The 17,369-nt window shown below is 33.6% G+C and overlaps 1 protein-coding gene and 1 pseudogene across 4 annotated transcripts in view; one reads left to right on the top strand and one right to left on the bottom strand.

The window, feature by feature from the left end:
* The window catches only part of LOC101681817 (activating transcription factor 7 interacting protein), a 118,289-nt gene that overhangs the window by 24,222 nt on the left and 76,698 nt on the right, over positions 1 to 17,369 (top strand). The gene's annotated exons all lie outside the window — the stretch shown is intronic.
* Positions 9,642 to 9,755, bottom strand: LOC123390084 (annotated as a pseudogene).

Genomic DNA, 17,369 nt, shown 5'->3' with positions numbered 1-17,369 from the left:
TCAGTTCAGATTAGTTTGTCTGTTTATTCTTGTTCTTCCATGAGATAATAACTGAAATTAAGAATGTCTAGAAATTTTTGTATCAATCTGATAAAGTAACTTTATGTCAGTTGGGTCAAATAATAAAAATAATTGAGGCATACATTTTATATGCTTTCTCTTTATTTCACCTTCCAATTAATTCATTTTTGTTGAATTTATAAAAGTGTTGATCTTTGATAGATTAGAGCTAAAACATTGGTTCTTTACCATTATTAATTTGCAAAGCACTGAGCTAGATTAACAACTAACATTGTCGGTTGGCACTTCAGTAAGCAGGTTGTAGAGAATTTAAGCTTCTCATAATTAATTCAGTATTAGGTCATTAATTTATTCAGCTTAATAAATAGTTGTTATATACATTATATTTTATGCTGGATTAAATGATTATAGGTCCTTTGATTTTAAAGTACTTTTTATTCAGAGATCTGGATACAAAAAGTAGGAAGAGAAGAGAGGGAGGACACAGCTAACAAAATTAAAACCAGAAGGAGTACAATACCTGTATGATTTCCAACTGTGAGATGTTATGATCAATAGCCAAATGTTACTTAAACGGTATATACTATGTGAAAAGACACCATATTATATGTATTTGTTGCTGTTCCTTCTTCTGCTGATGGCAGAGTACAGATTTTGAAAAGAATATGTATTTGAGGAAATTCATTACTGCTTATCAAAGGCAACATTTAGGATTATGCATGCATTAGAAGTCTACTATTTACTGTTGATGTATGATAACTTTTTCCTCTAATTTTGAGCTCCATTGTCTTTATTGTGTAATAGGAATAGTTTAAGAACAATGTTTTATTTTTTTTCTTAAAGATTTTATTTATTTATTAGACAGAGAGAGAGATCAGAAGTAGGCAAGAGGCAGGCAAGGGGGTGAGGGAAGCAGGCTCCCCACTGAGCAGATAGCTGGATGAAGGGTTAGATCCCAGGACCTTGAGATCATGACTTGAGTGGAAGGCAGAGGCTCAACCCCCTGAGCCACCCAAGTGCCCCAGGAATGACGTTTTAGAACAGCTGAAAATATGGGGCACCTGGGTGGCTTAGTTGGCTAAGTGTCTGCCTTTGGCTTAGGTCATGATTCTGGCGCCTTGGGATTGAGCCCACATTGCGTTCCCTGTTCTGTTGGGAGCCTGTTTCTCCCTCACCTCTTCAGCTCCCCCTGCTTGTGCACTCTTTCTCTCATATAATAAATGAAAAATCTTAAAAAAAAAAAAACCAGCTGAAAATAAGATTAAAAAATAAGGAACAAGGGCACCTGGGTGGCTCAGTCGGTTGGAGGTCCAACTCTTGATCTTGGCTCAGGTCTTGATCTTGGGGTTGTGAATTTGAGCCCCACATTGGGGCCTACTTTAAAAAAAATAAGGAACATAATTTGGATGACCCCTGGTTAGCATATTAAGTACTACTTTTTATTTTATTGTCATTTTAGATGTGGCACTAGTTTCTAAACTTATTTGAAAATGAAATTTAGTTTATTTAGACTCCCTAAAATAAGTGGAAAAATAGAAGTGAAGAGATAGAATTATGAATTAGTAAGTAATAAAGCAATTACTGAAAAAATTTAAACAAAGGACTTCATAGGCAATGACTCAACTGTTGCTCAGTCAAATCTAGCCAATTAAAACAACGCAAGAATGATTTAGGATCAATAAGAATGTGCTACTGACAAAATACATTCTTGTTTAGATATTTGTAACTTAACGTGTGAGTTTATCAAAAAGTTTAGTGATATTAACTAGTGGTAAATACCTTGAATTACTTATCACTGTACTAGTGTTGCGTGAATATGCATTAAGTCTTACTATTTGGTGACATGTAAAGCATTGTGGTTCTAAGAGCAAATCTATTTAATGATAATTATTTAAGTAATTAACAAAATGTGAAAGGTGGCTATAGAGTCAAATAAGGACAGCTTTTAGTTAATGTGAATTATAATTTATATTTTTAATGACTTTAAAGCAGTTACTGGATTTATGTAATATTTTGGTCTATGTCACAAAAAACTAAGGCTTTTGAATATCTCTGGGTATTAAATATGTTTTGGTATGGTGGGGATAAAATGTCAGTTACTTAAGAATTATAAATTGATTTTCTCTTATGACCTGGATTTGAATCATTGGTAAATAGATAACTAGATATATTCTAGAACCAGTCAGTGCCTGTTGGGGAACGAATGGGGGAGGGTTTACTCAGCAGTATTCTTTAGTTTGGTCATGAAATGAGGACTGCTTTATGTAAATTGTTCTTACTGGTGCCAGCTAGCTGTAACTGCAGTCTGGCTCTGCTAGGGCAGCAAATAATATGTGTCATGGATTTTCTGTTTGGAATGTATAAGAAAATAGCCTTTAGGACTGAAAGAACAGGGTTGATGCTTTAGAATAAGAGTACTGAGACCTCCACAACTGACAATATTTGGAATAATGAGAATCTATAAGCCTTTGAAGCTTTTAGTTCTGTTTTTATAGATTTATGCCTACTGATACTATTGGGTAATATGTGGGAGGTACTTAACTGCACACAGTTGCTGCAGTCCTAATAGTTGGCAGAATAGAAAGCAGTACAAAAGAATTCTGATTCTAGGCATCTTTACTTGCAACAATCCTTTGGAAGATGTATTTTGTGTGTTCTGTGAGCTTCATTGGCATACTGTCTGACGTTTTTTGGCTTTTGTGGTTAATGGGATGTTTGCTGCACAAACTATACAACAGATGTGAATCACTGTTTGAAAGGAATTTTAATATGTAGCCAATCTACTGTATTCCTGTTTTTTTTAATGAATATGAACCAAGCAAGGAATTTAGGCTAAAGAAGGCTGTTCTAGAAGTCTGCATTAGTTTTAACTGCTTATACAAATGAACTAAGTTGCAGTGGTTTAAAGAAGAGGAAGTCCTTTTCACAATATCGAGCTACCCACAGGTAAGAGATTCAGGTCCTTTTTTTTTTTTTTTTTTTTTTTTTTTGTGACTACCTCCACCTCCCACCCCCGACCCCTCAGGCCTTATATCTGTCTCTCACCTTTGGAAGGTTTTTTTGTTTGTTTTAATTATAGTCATTCCAGGATTGGTAGACTGTTTATTGTAAATTTTCAGAAGATTTTGAATACCATATTTGGATTTTATCTTTTAAAAAGTAATTTTCACTTTTATAATTTTCCTTAGGTTTGTATTGAAATGAACTAGCATGGGGCTTCATATATGAACATTACTCATGCATACAATATGTTCATATTACATACAAATCAGTTTTAGATCTCTTTTCATTATAGTCCTATTGCTGTGTTTTCAGTTGTAGTGACACCAACTGGTACATATAGAGAAATGACATTTTGTAACCTTACTACACTGTAAAGTTTTAGAGTAAATGTACCACTTTGAATTCATCATCAAAATCTGACTGCTTCTGTTTTCATAAATGATATATATTAGATAATGTATATTTATACATATAACACGGTCAAGTTTTCCAGTCCCACCCTTATGCTTTCCATTTCCACATATTTAAACTTACCACCATCTTAACAAAGTGAACTTAAGTTTAAACTAAAACGAATATTAGAAACTTTAATATTTTATTTCTTAGGTGAAGGTTGCAGAGACATTTGTTAAATTATTTTTTTGGTATGCTTGAAAAATTGTGTACAGAAAACCATTATCTTACTGAAATAAAAGAAGCATGCAACATAAGAATATATAACCATACTATAAAGGCATAAAGATTTATGTTTATAAAGAGTGTAAGTATTTGTGTCTGCTAATACCATTATGGCCAGTGATAAAATATATTATTGATTGATAAAATTTTGGAGGATGAATGTGGGTAGGTGACAAAGCAAAGGGTGATACTGAGGCCAGCTTCGAGAATAGAGGAGGAAAGGAATGGTATTATGCAGTTCTTTGCTTCCCTTTTAAGAAGTTAAACATTAGGATCTTTCTGCAACATAAAAGTGCTTAGTTTTAGATGGGACTTTCAGTTTTCTAGACTCTGAAAGGCCATTGGCTATTTATTACTACATGCTTGGGTACTTAAAAGCTAGAGGCCAGCTAGATTGAGTGTGATAGAAGCCACACTCATGTTTCAGGAGTACAGACTGTTTCCTCTTGCCTTTTGATAGTGTTGCTTAGGCTTTTGAAAATTATTGTTCTAGTACATGTTTTGTTGAAGTATAAAAATTTATATGTTTGTGGATGTGTGTTTCATTTGAGTAAACAGCTTCACTAGGATCAGAGAAATGTTGATACTAGAAAGATACCAATTTTGATTAATTTACCAAAGGTTGGATTGGGAGAAGGGCATGCTTCTCTTAGTGTGGAGAACACACATATCTAAAACTGTTGGGAAGTTTTCATACTTTTCTAGAATGTTAGATTGGGAAGATAGTTGAGACAGCCTGAGGGATTTTTTATTTATAGGTAAAGAGGCAAGGAGTTAGACCAAAGTAGCATTCAGTTAATATTCAGTTGGGGATCATAGCAAAGCAAGAGGAGGGAAAGTTGCATAGAGTTTTCTGTAGATACAAATAAACATAAAGGGTTTATGTAAGACAAAGATAAATGTCTTGAGGATAAAGATGTGTCGTTTTTGAGACTATTGAAGTTGAGTATGTATGAATGATCCAAAAATCTGAAGGATAAATTTTGAGTTTGCAGTTTTTGTGTTCCTCTTAGGGAACAAAATTTATTGGCAAGTAATGTTGAATAACAAAGTCTTGAAAGTGCAATAGACCTACGTGGTCAAGTAGTTGTAACATCACACTTCCTACAAGAGCCTACTGTTTATTATTCCTGACAGTTAATTATCTAGTTTCTGCTTCAACATTTCTAAATGTTGAACAGTAAGGAGAGTCTCTAACTTCATATGGTAATTAATTCTTTGTTTTGTTGGACATATGAACAAATCAGTATTTGTTGATTTTGAGGAGAAATTGGCCTTTCATTGCACTTGTCTCTCTGCCTGCCTCTTTTTCTCTCTATCTGGTATATACACATGATAGATCTGCACCATTTAAAGAAAGCCATTAAAATTCTCCTGTTTTCTAGGCTAAATATTCTTCATTTTCCCAATGGTTTCCTCATACAACATGTTGTTCTAGGTCAATCTTTAGCCTGGTCATCCTGTTTGTCCTACTGTTTCTTTAAGAGTCCCTCTTTATGAGTCACTCAAAACTAAATGTAATACTAAAAATGTCTCCCTTTCCTTAGACTGTGTGCTTCTGTTCTACAGCTTAACTTTGTGTTGACATTTCTAGCAGCCACCTAGCCCTGTTGAATTTTATTGAGTTTGCAGTAAGTTCAGATCCCTCAGTATTTTTCACACATACCATTGATAACCTTTAATGTAACTGAATATTTGAACCAAGTGTATTGCTCTGTATTTGTAGTTAGATCTTCTTTATAATTTCTAATATTGTTTATTATGGTTTTTTCAATTTTCCTTGATTTATTTTATACTTTTTAATAGTTTTTTTTCCCAAAGAACTGGCTATTGGTTTTACTGTTGCTTGCTGTTTTATTGTTGGGTTTTCTCTCATTATTTTTGCTTTTATTATGATTCCTTGCTTTGGGTTTGTACTTTTCCTCCTTTACTAGCATTTTTGAGTTTGTGGTTTTTTTTTTTAATTAATATGTGTGGTTTAAGGCTATCACTTTTCCTCTGAGTTATTTCACCATTGATTTCCTCCTTAATCCAGTATATATATATATTTAATTTATAAGGAGATCCTTATTTTTGTCATTTCATTGTTGCTCATCTAACTCTGTTATCTTATGGCTTAGGATGTGGCTTTGTGTGTGTGTGTGTGTGTGTGTTTTGTTTGTTTGTTTGTTTTTTTGTTTTTTGGTCTTTGAATTTATTTATTTCCTTGACACCACATTAATGTATGTTGGATGTGTTCATGAAAAATGCATGTTCTGGGTTTGTTGGATATTCAGTTCGATTTTTCTATTAAGAAATACATGTATTGGGGCGCCTGGGTGGCTCAGTGGGTTAAAGCCTCTGCCTTCGGCTCAGGTCATGATCCCAGGGTCCTGGGATCAAGCCCCGCATCTGGCTCTCTGCTCAGCAGGGAGCCTGCTTCTCTTCCTCTCTCTCTGCTTGCCTCTCTGCCTACTTGTGATCTCTGTCTGTCAAATAAATAAATAAAATCTTAAAAAAAAATACATGCATTGTTTATATTACTTACATTTTCTTCATCTGTAGATTTTATAATGAGGTGTGTTTCTCTGTGGATTTACTAGTTTCTTCCTGAAATTCTTTAAACCTGTTTTTGTTTTATATCATTTGAAGTGATGTACTTTTATCTATAAAAAATATATATATTTTTGTCCAGCAACTTGATCTTCAATTTGAATCATTTTTTACATGTTATATATAGGTTTATATACATACTTACCTTTTTTTGGTTAACATTTGCTTAGTGTATCATTTTCTGTCCTTTGAATTTTTAACCTTTCTATGCTTTTTTATTATAACTTGTATCTTTTTTATAATGCATATCTGCTATTTTTGTCACTTTACCCAGTTTGAAACCTGGTAAGTTATTTTTAGACTGACAGTTTTCTTTATTTTTGCCCCACATTTCACAGCCCCTAAGTCTGCTAACTCCCATCATATAATTATCTGGGATTTTTATTCCAGACTATTTATTTGAGAGATGATGGATCTTCAATTATTTCAGCCAGCCCATGAGTTTTACTTGTTTTTTGGAGCATTGATGATTCCTTTGGAGCATTATATGAGTTCCCTAATTTGAGTTTTCCTCCCATTTATTAGGGTCTTTTGATGTCTTGAATTTGTACTATATTTTTATTTAATTGTTTTAGCAAGGGACCATTTCATCAGTCTTTGCTCAGAAATAATATCTTTATTTCTTTATCCTGTTGATTGCTAGTTTTTCTGGCAATAGAATTCTAGGCTAAAAATAACCTTTCCTCTGAACTTTGAGGATATTGTTGTTTATTTTAGCATTCAGTATTGCTGATGACAAGTCTGATGTCATTTTAATTCTTACTCCTTTGTAGTTAACTGATCTTTTACTCATAAGTTATTAATATTTCCTCAATTTGGTTTTCTGAAGTCTTCACACATTATGTCTAGGTTTTAGATTTCTTTTTGTTGTTGTTTTTTGTTTGTTTGTTTTTTGCTTGTTTTAATTTAGTCTGTTTTGGTATAATGAGCGGACCTGTTCTATGGAAAGCATATATATACTTTTTAAAAAGAGATTTTATTTATTTATTTGATAGAGAGGTAGTAGCAAGAGAGGGAACACAGGCAGGAGGAGTGGGAGAGGGAGAAGCAGGCTTCCTAGTGGAGCAGGAGCCCTACTTGTGGCTAGATCCCAGGACTCTGGGTTCATGACCTGACCTAAAGGCAGCCACTTAACAACTGAGCCACCCAGGTGCCCCTTTTTATATACTTTTAAAAATTTAACTCTGTGAATTCTTTCTCTTATTTTCTTTTATTCTTAGTTCTTTTTTCTAAAATTCATCTTCAGTGAAACTTACTGCTTCTGGATATGTTCCCCATCTCAGCTTTTCGGTTTTTCCTTTGTGTATTTTGAGAGAATGTTGGGTCTTGATTACCTATGTCTCACTTCAGCTGTGTCCATGCAGCTCTTGTTTTGAATTTCTAAGATTTCAGATTCATTTCTTTTCATATCTGCTTGTTCTTGTGGGTATAGTACCTTTTCAGAATATTTAATATATTATTTTAAAATGTTTTATGTTCATTCTACTAAGTAACTAGTTCTTTTGTTTGAAAGGTTTGGCATCTATTTGTGATTATACTCATTTTTGTATTTGAGATTTCTTGTTTTACTCGGGGTCGATGCTGACTGAAATGATCGTGAGAGGTTGGGAAGTGGTACTTGTAACTTGCTGCTTATGGAAAATGCTGGGAATTTATCTTTTGGATTGTAACTTCTCTTCTCTGTCTCTTCTGGAGTTTAGTGTCTGGGTGGCTGAACTAATTACACTTATAAATGTCGTTGCTACTCTGGTTTATTATTAGCATGGAAGAGATTGGGGAAGTGGAATGAGTTTAACTGTTAAGATACAAGTTACATGAATATATCTTCATTGTGAAAGTTCGAACTGGCACATCTAAGTGAAACTTGGTATTTATAAATTTGTCTTTTGCCATATCAACCACTATAAATTAATTAGGCATTTATCCTTCCAGACTTTAAAATATCACTTGCGTGCCTATATTAATGTTTAGAAATGATATTTTGTGTGTGTGGGTTTAACACAATGGCATAGAAAACCTGGAAACAATTTATTGTCTACTTACGCATCTGAGTACTTTCTATTTTATTATCCCATTTAACCCCTGTGACATTTTAATGGAAGTGGCATGAGGAGAGGCAGTGTTAGAGTTTTTAGTATCATAGTTGAGGATACTGAAGCAAAGAAGGGATATATTATTGAACAGGTAACTTAGCTAGGAAATGATAGTTCTTAAGTATGCACAGTATTTTTTAAAAGCTATTTTCTTAGTGCTGGATGTTATATTTGCCTGTATTTTTTTTTAATTTAAAGTCAAGAAATTGTTATTTAAGGAATTTCACATCTGACTCCTTCCAGTGTTAGTCTCCCTAGTTTCTGTGAAGTCAGAATCATAATCCTCAAAAAGGTATGTCTGGCTTCAGCTTTTTGCATTAAGAATTCTGCAGCTGCTTTGTTGTACACTTTATATTCATGCACATGACAGAAATCTACATTCTTAACTTTCTTTGTTCTTTAGTGAGGATTCTCCACAGTATGGTTTGTTTGTTTGTTTGTTTGTTTTCCAGGTTGCTAGTCTTTTAATCCTAAACTCACTCAGTCCTATAGTTCAGTGAGGTAAATATTATTATTATCTACATATAACTGGTCCAGAGAAGTTAAGTAATGTGCCCAGGGCCACAAAGCTATTAAGTATGCACAGTATTTTTTAAAAGCTATTTTCTTAGTGATGGATGTTATATTTGCCTGTATTTTTTTTTTAATTTAAAGTCAAGAAATTGTTATTTAAGGAATTTCACATCTGACTCCTTCCAGTGTTAGTCTCCCTAGTTTCTGTGAAGTCAGAATCATAATCCTCAAAATAGCCCTTTTAAAAAGAACCTTTGTTCAATCCACAGTTGTCACTGTCAGTCATTCCACAGTTTGTTTGTTTGTTTGTTTGTTTTTTGGATGGGCTTCTTTGTTTCCACTTGAATATGATCATACTTCAAAAACTTACCCCTTCTAATTTTGGGGATCCAACTTCTTTAAGCAGTTTACTTTAGGGCCATGTTTAGGATCTGCGTGGTTCTCAATTTCAGACACCCTTGAACATGAGTAAGTTCAAATCATACTCATTCCTAAATTGACACACCCTAAAATTGTATAGATTGTTGGGATATGCCAATAATTTTAAGTCCAGACATTGTGTTCTCCATTGTAAAGCCTAAAGAAAGGAGGCATCTTTTTTTCAAGTCAACATTAAAATTAGAATACTAATTCAATATAGCTGAGATTTCCCTTAAATCCTATGCTTTTAGTAATTCTTTAGTCCTAGAGCCAACCTCCATGTTTATGAATGCTCTTGTCACTTTAATGCTTTTTAGGTATCATATTTCTTCTTACCTATATCAAAACGCATACTTGAACAATGAGTTCTGGATTACAAAAAAGAATTTATTTTTCCCACTTGTCTTTGTCCACAAACTAAACAAATACAATTTGTATTTTTGCTATTTTGGTGCAGCAGTAGGTATCCTTATATGCTTCTTTTTTAAAAATGTAAATTGTCTTTTTTGAAAAAACTTATTATTTTTTAGAGAACAGTGTAGTGACAGAAGGAGAGGAGAAGAGAGAATTTAAAGCATACTCTGCACCCAGTGCAGAGCCCAATGAGGAGCTTGATCTCACAACCCTGAGATCATAACCTGAGCTAAAATCAAGAATTGGGCCCTTTGGGGTACCTGGGTGGCTCAGTGGGTTAAGCTTCTGTCCTTGGCTTGGGTCATGGTCTCAGGGTCCTGGAATAGAGCCCCACATTGGGCTCTCTGCTCAGCGGGAAGCCTGCTTCCCCTTCTCCATCTGTCTGCCTCTCTGTCTACTTGTGATATCTCTCCCTCTGTCAAATAAATAAATAAAATCTTAAAAAAAAAAAAAAAGTTGGACGCTTAACTGACTGAGCCATCCAGGTGCCCCAGTAGGTTAGTGTATCAAGGTATCTCAGAATGTCTTTGGTGTATCCAAGTGGTGCACAGTTTTTGCCTATTTGCCTTTAAAAATGGCTATGGCAATGATCTTTTACCAGCTGTGTATGAGACTACTCACTGCTGTATGTTATTGCTAACTAAATAGTTGTAAAATATAAGATGTATAAAAATGTATCTTCTCTTTGTGTAGTCTTTATGTGATTATTAGTGCAGTTGAACTTTTTTTCTTATGTTTGTTTTGTGGTTCCCTGTTTATGCTTTTTAATTTTTATTTTGAATTGCTTATTCTTTTTATTCACTAATAGGTGTTCTTTTTTATTCTGGATACTAATTCCATATCAGTGTGTTTTTTAGTTTTCAAGTATTTCTAAAAATTTGTGGTTACTTGTAGTGCTTTCTGCACCTTTGAAAGTTTTTATTTCATATCCAGTCTGTTTGCTGTTGTACTGGTATGCTCAACTGCTATTTTGATCCATTTTTAACCATTTATTTAAAATCCACTTAATCCGTGTTAATTTGTGATGTTGTTTCTATCAGATACTGTATTGCTTGATTCTGTCTTCTAGATAATTTATTGTACTCCTCTCTAAATACTTAAGACAATAATTACTGCTTTGTCATATCCTCTCACATCTCAGAGGATAAGCATTTTTTTTTCTTACTTTTGACTTTCAGCTTTATTACTGTTTTTGCCTTTTTTTTTTTAACAGATTAATTTCAAAAGTTTGTTATGATATAAAAATAACTAGGTGACATTTTGGCTAGAATTACTTCTAATAATTTTCATCCAGGAAGAATTGATATTTTTCTACATCAAGCCTTATGTCCAACGTAGCTCTAATATTTTTATATATTTTTATAACTGAATTTTTTCATATATGTTAATGTTTCTAGATATCTTTTTCTTACTATTCTGAAATAAATGTTTTCTTCATTGTATCATCTTATTGTGTTTGAGCTCTTACTGCTTTGGTAGGATTTCTAGACAGTATTGAATATATTATCACACTTTTTGGTTTTGCCGTGAATGGAAATAGCTGTGGTATTTTACCACTGAGTATAAAGTTTCCCATTGGTTTGAAGTAGCCTTTATCAGTGTAAGGAGCAATCTTTATGTTCTTAATTTTAATTTTTATCAATGAATGAGTATAGAAACATACTCAGTGCCCTTTGAATATCTGTTGAAAAATGAATTAATTTTTGTAACCATTTTGAGTTGTGAATAAATTTTTATATATGCTTTTTTTTTTCAATTATTAGAGGTGCTTAAAATTAGAAAACACTCCAGTTTTGGGTAAAAAAAAATTACCTTTTCTTTCAGTAGTTAACCAGGCATAGGAAGGTAAAGGACTTTGAAGAAAATGTGTAATTTCTTGTCTCCTGGCCTTAAAAACCCAACATTGAAAGTCTCAGTCATGTCCCACAGACTGTTCTAGTCTCTTCAAGGGCTATTCTTTGCACAATATATTTTTTGTGCAAATTATGCCTTTAACAGCGATACAACTAATTGTATTTCTTCTCTTCCCCAAGAGAATAACTTCGGAGTCTGAATTTCAGCATTAAAAATATGATGTAAAATATTTAAGGAGAAATATAATAAATATTTGGAAATACCAAAATGAAGTTCTTGATCTGAATATGTGACTCTTTTAAAAGAGTTTGGTAGCTTACGCTATTTATTATTGTATCTTTTTGGAATTTTTCTTTCTTTTTCTTTTCTTTCCTTTTCTTCTTCATTTTGTAAATTCTGGAGGCTCTAGGCTCTGTTAAATATTTTCATGTGGCAGAGAGCCAGATTTCAATGGCTCTGAACTCAGCATGTTCCTGTTGCTTAGCAACTACTTGTGAAGTCTTGTGGATGTAACTGAATTATAAATAGGGTTATGAGCAGAAGTGAAATTGAAATTGTAAGGAAAGGCATACTCTTTTCTCTCTCACATGAATTTGAGTAATTCTTTATGCATAGTCAGTTTTTAGCAATCTGGTTTATAAAAGTTCATACTAACTGTATCAGGAAGACTTAAAAAGGGTTCTGTAGAGGTTTTGTTTATAATGACACATTTGAAAGCTCAAGTTTGATTATTAAAAATAATCTATTTTGGAGAGATGATAGATAATGGAAAATGGAAAACTCCTAATTTTCACGGTCATTCATATAGAAAGATATCCATGTATTGTATTACTGCCGTCATTTCTCTTCCATATCTAAATTAAAATCTCCATGAGGTAACAATTTAATCTTACAGGATGTTTTGTACTTTTAGTCACATTGTTTCCTTAGAGTATCTTAAAAGTTATAATAGTGACCATGTAGGTATTTGATGAATATTGAAAACATGAAAAAACCCAATCAACTTTTATAATTTCTCATTAAAACAGTACATTTTGGAGTGGAATTTATTAAAATTTTATTAAAGAATCAAAACTTAAAGGATCCTTTCAGGTCTTCTAATTTAATTTCTATTTATTCCAGATGGAAAACTTTAGACTTTATTAAATGATTTATCTAAACCAATAGTCCCCTGACATGTTTTATTTTTTCTGCATTAGTCTCTCTTATTGATGTGTATCTAGCAGCTTTTTTTTGCACTCATATTTCATTAATTTATACAAAATTCAATTATATTCTATAACTTACAGTAAAAATGTACAACTGAATTCAGTAACAAGCACAACCAGTAGGAACAGGTGGGTGAGAACAGAAGATGAGATCTCAGTGTGTTTGTGGTCATGAGTCAATCAGAGAGAAATTGGTTCATTTGCTATGATGGTTAGGAGGAGAAAGGTTAAAGGAATTTCCAAAGTGTAGTGGGTTTTGGTTAGATCTCTGCAGATTTTTTTAAGTTCTAAAAAATGAAACACAGTGATAATTCATGGTTTGGGATGAAGGAACTCTGTATTTTCTTAAATTGCATCATGAACTGTTTGTTGATAATAGCTTCTGATAATCCAGCCTGTGAAAGTAAGCCTCTTAGGAGTATTTGCTAGAAATAGATAGATTGTATTTTTGTGCATCATTAGTGAGAAAAATTTTAGAATGGAATGTAATTTTTCTTTGTTTGCTCCATGAGGGTGGTGCTGGTCCATTCTGACTTGCATGCCCAGGAGAACGCTTGCCTTCAAAAGCATAACTTTTTTCTTAAATTCTAACTGAAGAAGGATAGACTTTATTTTATTTATTTATTTATTTCGAAGGAGGGTAGATTTTTTTGTGATCAGCCAGAAAAGTTGTGGTAAATAAAATTCTAATTAAATCTGCAAGGAGGGATAACATACCAACAATATTGCTTTGCAATAGAAAAGAAAAATAGTAAGTACAAAGAAGAATTTGAGTTTGCCTAAGGATATGAAAGATTAGGGTTCTGCCTTCAGTTATGTTTGTTATTAAAACTACACTTTTGTACATATAGGCTGGAGCCCCAGAACATCTGGCTCTCAGCCGACATTTTAAACTCCTGAGTTCTTGAGGGAGAGGGCCAAGAGAATGGAGAAGTGAAAGGTAAAGTTTCTGGAACTGTCTAAACTTCTCTGGGGCATTTTAGTTGCTGTATTAATTAACACTGAGGTGTCATTGATTATTCAGTACCCACCCCCCATTCAGCTTGGTATGTGATAAGATGTATGGCTATTTTGAATATTGTTCTTCAAACATGTGCTTTTTCTGTTCTCTTGAAATAAAACTGGCAAGTATAAGTGCACTTTTAGAAAAAGTATTATATTTGCTTTAAGTAATATTTAAGAAAATACAAAGTGCTGAGATTTATATTTAAAATGATATTTCAGGGGCACCTGGGTGGCTCAGTGGGTTAAGGCCTCTGCCTTTGGCTTAGGTCATGATCCTAGGGTCCTGGGATCAAGCCCCACATCGGGCTCTCTGCTCAGCAGGAAGCCGACCTCCCCCACCCTCTCTGCCTGCCTCTCTGCCTACTTGTGATCGCTGTCTGTCAAATAAATAAATAAAATCTTTAAAAAATATATTTAAAAAATTTGATTTATGTATCTAGAATTAAAAAATAATTTTTCCCACTTGTAGTGCCTTGATACCAAATTTGACCCATTTGTTACGTTCTTCTACACTAATTGCTACTCATATTGCTTTCCTTTGTGATAAGGATTATAGTTTATTTGTTCAGATAAGTAAACAAGATCTGTGTATACAAAAGATTTAAATTATCTTGAAGCCATGAATACAGTTGTAGTTAGATTTTGGACATCCAAGTCACATATGAGTACAACAATAAGAAAAGTCAATAAACTCAGTTACTTTTCCACTATTTTAAAATCTAGCTATCTTTAAAAAAAAATTAGCTATCTTTAAATGTTTAGATTAAAAGGATATATTACTTTCCCCCCTCCCCTTTTACGATTTGGTTATTTCTTACTAGCCAGCAGTCTTTGTAGTTACTGCATTAGACTGCATGTAGTTTGTGATCTTTAGAAATTAAAATGTACGGGACGCCTGGGTGGCTCAGTTGGTTAAGCAGCTGCCTTCGGCTCAGGTCATGATCCCAGCATCCTGGGATTGAGTCCCACATAGGGCTCCTTGCTCCGCAGGGAGCCTGCTTCTCCCTCTGACTCTGCCTTCCACTCTGTCTGCCTGTGCTCGCTCTCACTCTCTCTCTCTTACAAATAAATAAATAAAATCTTAAAAAAAAAAAGAAATTAAAATGTACTACAGAGTAAATTTGTATTGTACAAAGAAACATGTATATTAAGTACTATTAGGTTAGAAGGTTTAGAATGATGAAATAGGTTTTGTTATCTGGAATAACAGTAAGAAATGTTAAGACATTGTCAACTTTAGCATTATCCCATTTAGGCAAAATTGAAAAATCAAAAATAACACATGTTCATTTAATGTTTACTTGATAGGAACAATAAGATAATTGGTTTTTATTAATTTAAGAAAAACATTGAATTCCTACTGTATGAAAGGTACTACTATATGTTTGAACAAATTTGTTTTAAAAAAGAAAAAGGCATAATCCCCACTCTATTTAGAGGTCTGCTTTGAGGGCACCTGGGTGGCTCAGTGGATTAAAGCCTCTGCCTTCGGCTCAGGTCATGATCTGAGGGTCCTGGGATTGAGTCCTGCATAGGGCTCTCTGCTCAGCAGGGAGCCTGCTTCCTCCTCTCTCTCTGCCTGGCTCTCTGCCTGGCTCTCTGCCTACTTGTGATCTGTCTGTCAAATAAATAAATAAATAAAAATCTTAAAAAAAAAAAGGGTCTGCTTTGATAAATTATTTAATCTTTGTATTTTTAATACAGAGTAAATGGCCTTTTACCTTTAACTCAGATTCCCAAATTAATGTAGTCATAAGGGATAGGAAAAAAAATGCAGTGCTGTTCAGACTTAGATAGATTTTATAGACCTTTGAATGTTTTAAAGCTGTGATTAAAATGCCTCATCATTCTCCTAAAGAAGGAAAGTACTTAAACATGTATGTACATATACACACACACAAATACATGTATGTAAATAAAATAATATGAACAGTGACATGTAATTTGAAGTGGCCCATAATTGAGTGCTTATTTTTTCTTTAACTGCCATCTAGTAAAAAAAGATGCCAAGTTAATATTTTAGATGATGAAATGCAAGACACATCTTTTCCCCCAAGAAAATAAAGTTTATGCTGGTAGTTTTGCTCTACAGTCACATCTATTTTGGGATTTATACTAGTGTATTCTATTTTTAGGCTGTTGCCAGGCAGATTTCAAATTTCTCCTTTTATGGTTGTCCAATTTCTGGCTTTCTGAGTGGTTACGTGAACCTGCTTTCTCTAGCCAACCACAGTGACTATGCAAACTGTATTTCCGTTTCTGTTGCTATGAGAGAACTGATAAGATGGCTGCAGTGGGCTCCCTTTGGGTATGTGCATTATTTTAGAGAAGGTTGTCATTGTATGGTAATAAGCAAAAATAAATTTCTTTCAAAATGATATTTTTTGAAATATGTAATCAAACTAAACAAATTTTATAAGGCTTCAAAAAACCCTCATGTCAGATTTGATTAATTTTAATAATGCTATGTATTGCACTTTTTCTGAGGTAGCATTGTGTAAGTGGGTAATATTAGTAAATAAGCATCCTGAGTCCCCAAAGAAAGGTTGTCCTCTGTATGTACACCTGCTGTCTGTGAACTTGCTGGCATGTTAGTTTACAGTTCTGTCAAAAATATTGTAGGTTGCTATCTTTGCTTCCTAAAAGGATAATTAATTTTTTCCCCCTTAGTTTTATTTATTTATTTTAGATAGCAAACTTGAGAGAAGAACAACAAGCAGGGAGAGGAAGAGGGAGAAGCAGACTCCCGCTGAGCAGGGAGCCTGATAGGGGGCTTGATTCCAGTACACTGGGATCATGACCTGAGCCAAAGGCAGACGCTTAATGGACTGAGCCACCAGATGCCCTGTAATTTAGTTTTTAGAATTATTTTAGGTATTACTTATATGTATATAGTTCATTCTTTTAGCCAGTACTTACTAAGTGTATACTATCCTCCAGACACTATATACTTATTAATACTGTATCAGAATACTTACTTTATTTTTCATTCTTTTGTTAAATTACCTCTGATGCACATCATAATGATGCCAGTATTTTTAAAAATGTTTTCTGACAACAGAGTTGTGGACACTTAAAATATTTTTTTTTTAAAGATTTTATTTATTTATTTCACAGAGAGAGATCACAAGTAGATGGAGAGGCAGGTAGAGAGAGAGAGGGAAGCAGGCTCCCTGCTCAGCAGAGAGCCCGATGCGGGACCCGATCCCAGGACCCTGAGATCATGACCCGAGCCGAAGGCAGCGGCTTAACCCACTGAGTCACCCAGGTGCCCCAAAATATTTTAATCTTATACTGAACACATGAGATGTGCCAAAGTGTTTTGTTAAACAGTATATTAATACAGATATTATAGTCCATTTTAATAGTTAATTCTAAAAAGGTGCATTAAAGTATTGGAAAACGCAGTAATGCAAGACCATCATTTTGAATAAAGACAGTGGTGATGAAAAGTGACAAAACTATGTAATTCTAGAAAGTTCACTGAAGTTCACTAAGTATACCTCATTTTAAAACAAATCTATCAACACTTATTACATATAAGGTTCTTTGGTTATAGTGCCAGTTT

Source organism: Mustela putorius, unplaced genomic scaffold, assembly GCF_011764305.1.
Source record: "Mustela putorius furo isolate JIRA1106 unplaced genomic scaffold, ASM1176430v1.1 tig00537227_pilon_pilon_pilon, whole genome shotgun sequence".
NCBI lineage: Eukaryota > Metazoa > Chordata > Mammalia > Carnivora > Mustelidae > Mustela > Mustela putorius.
This window is presented reverse-complemented; position numbering and strand designations above follow the sequence as displayed.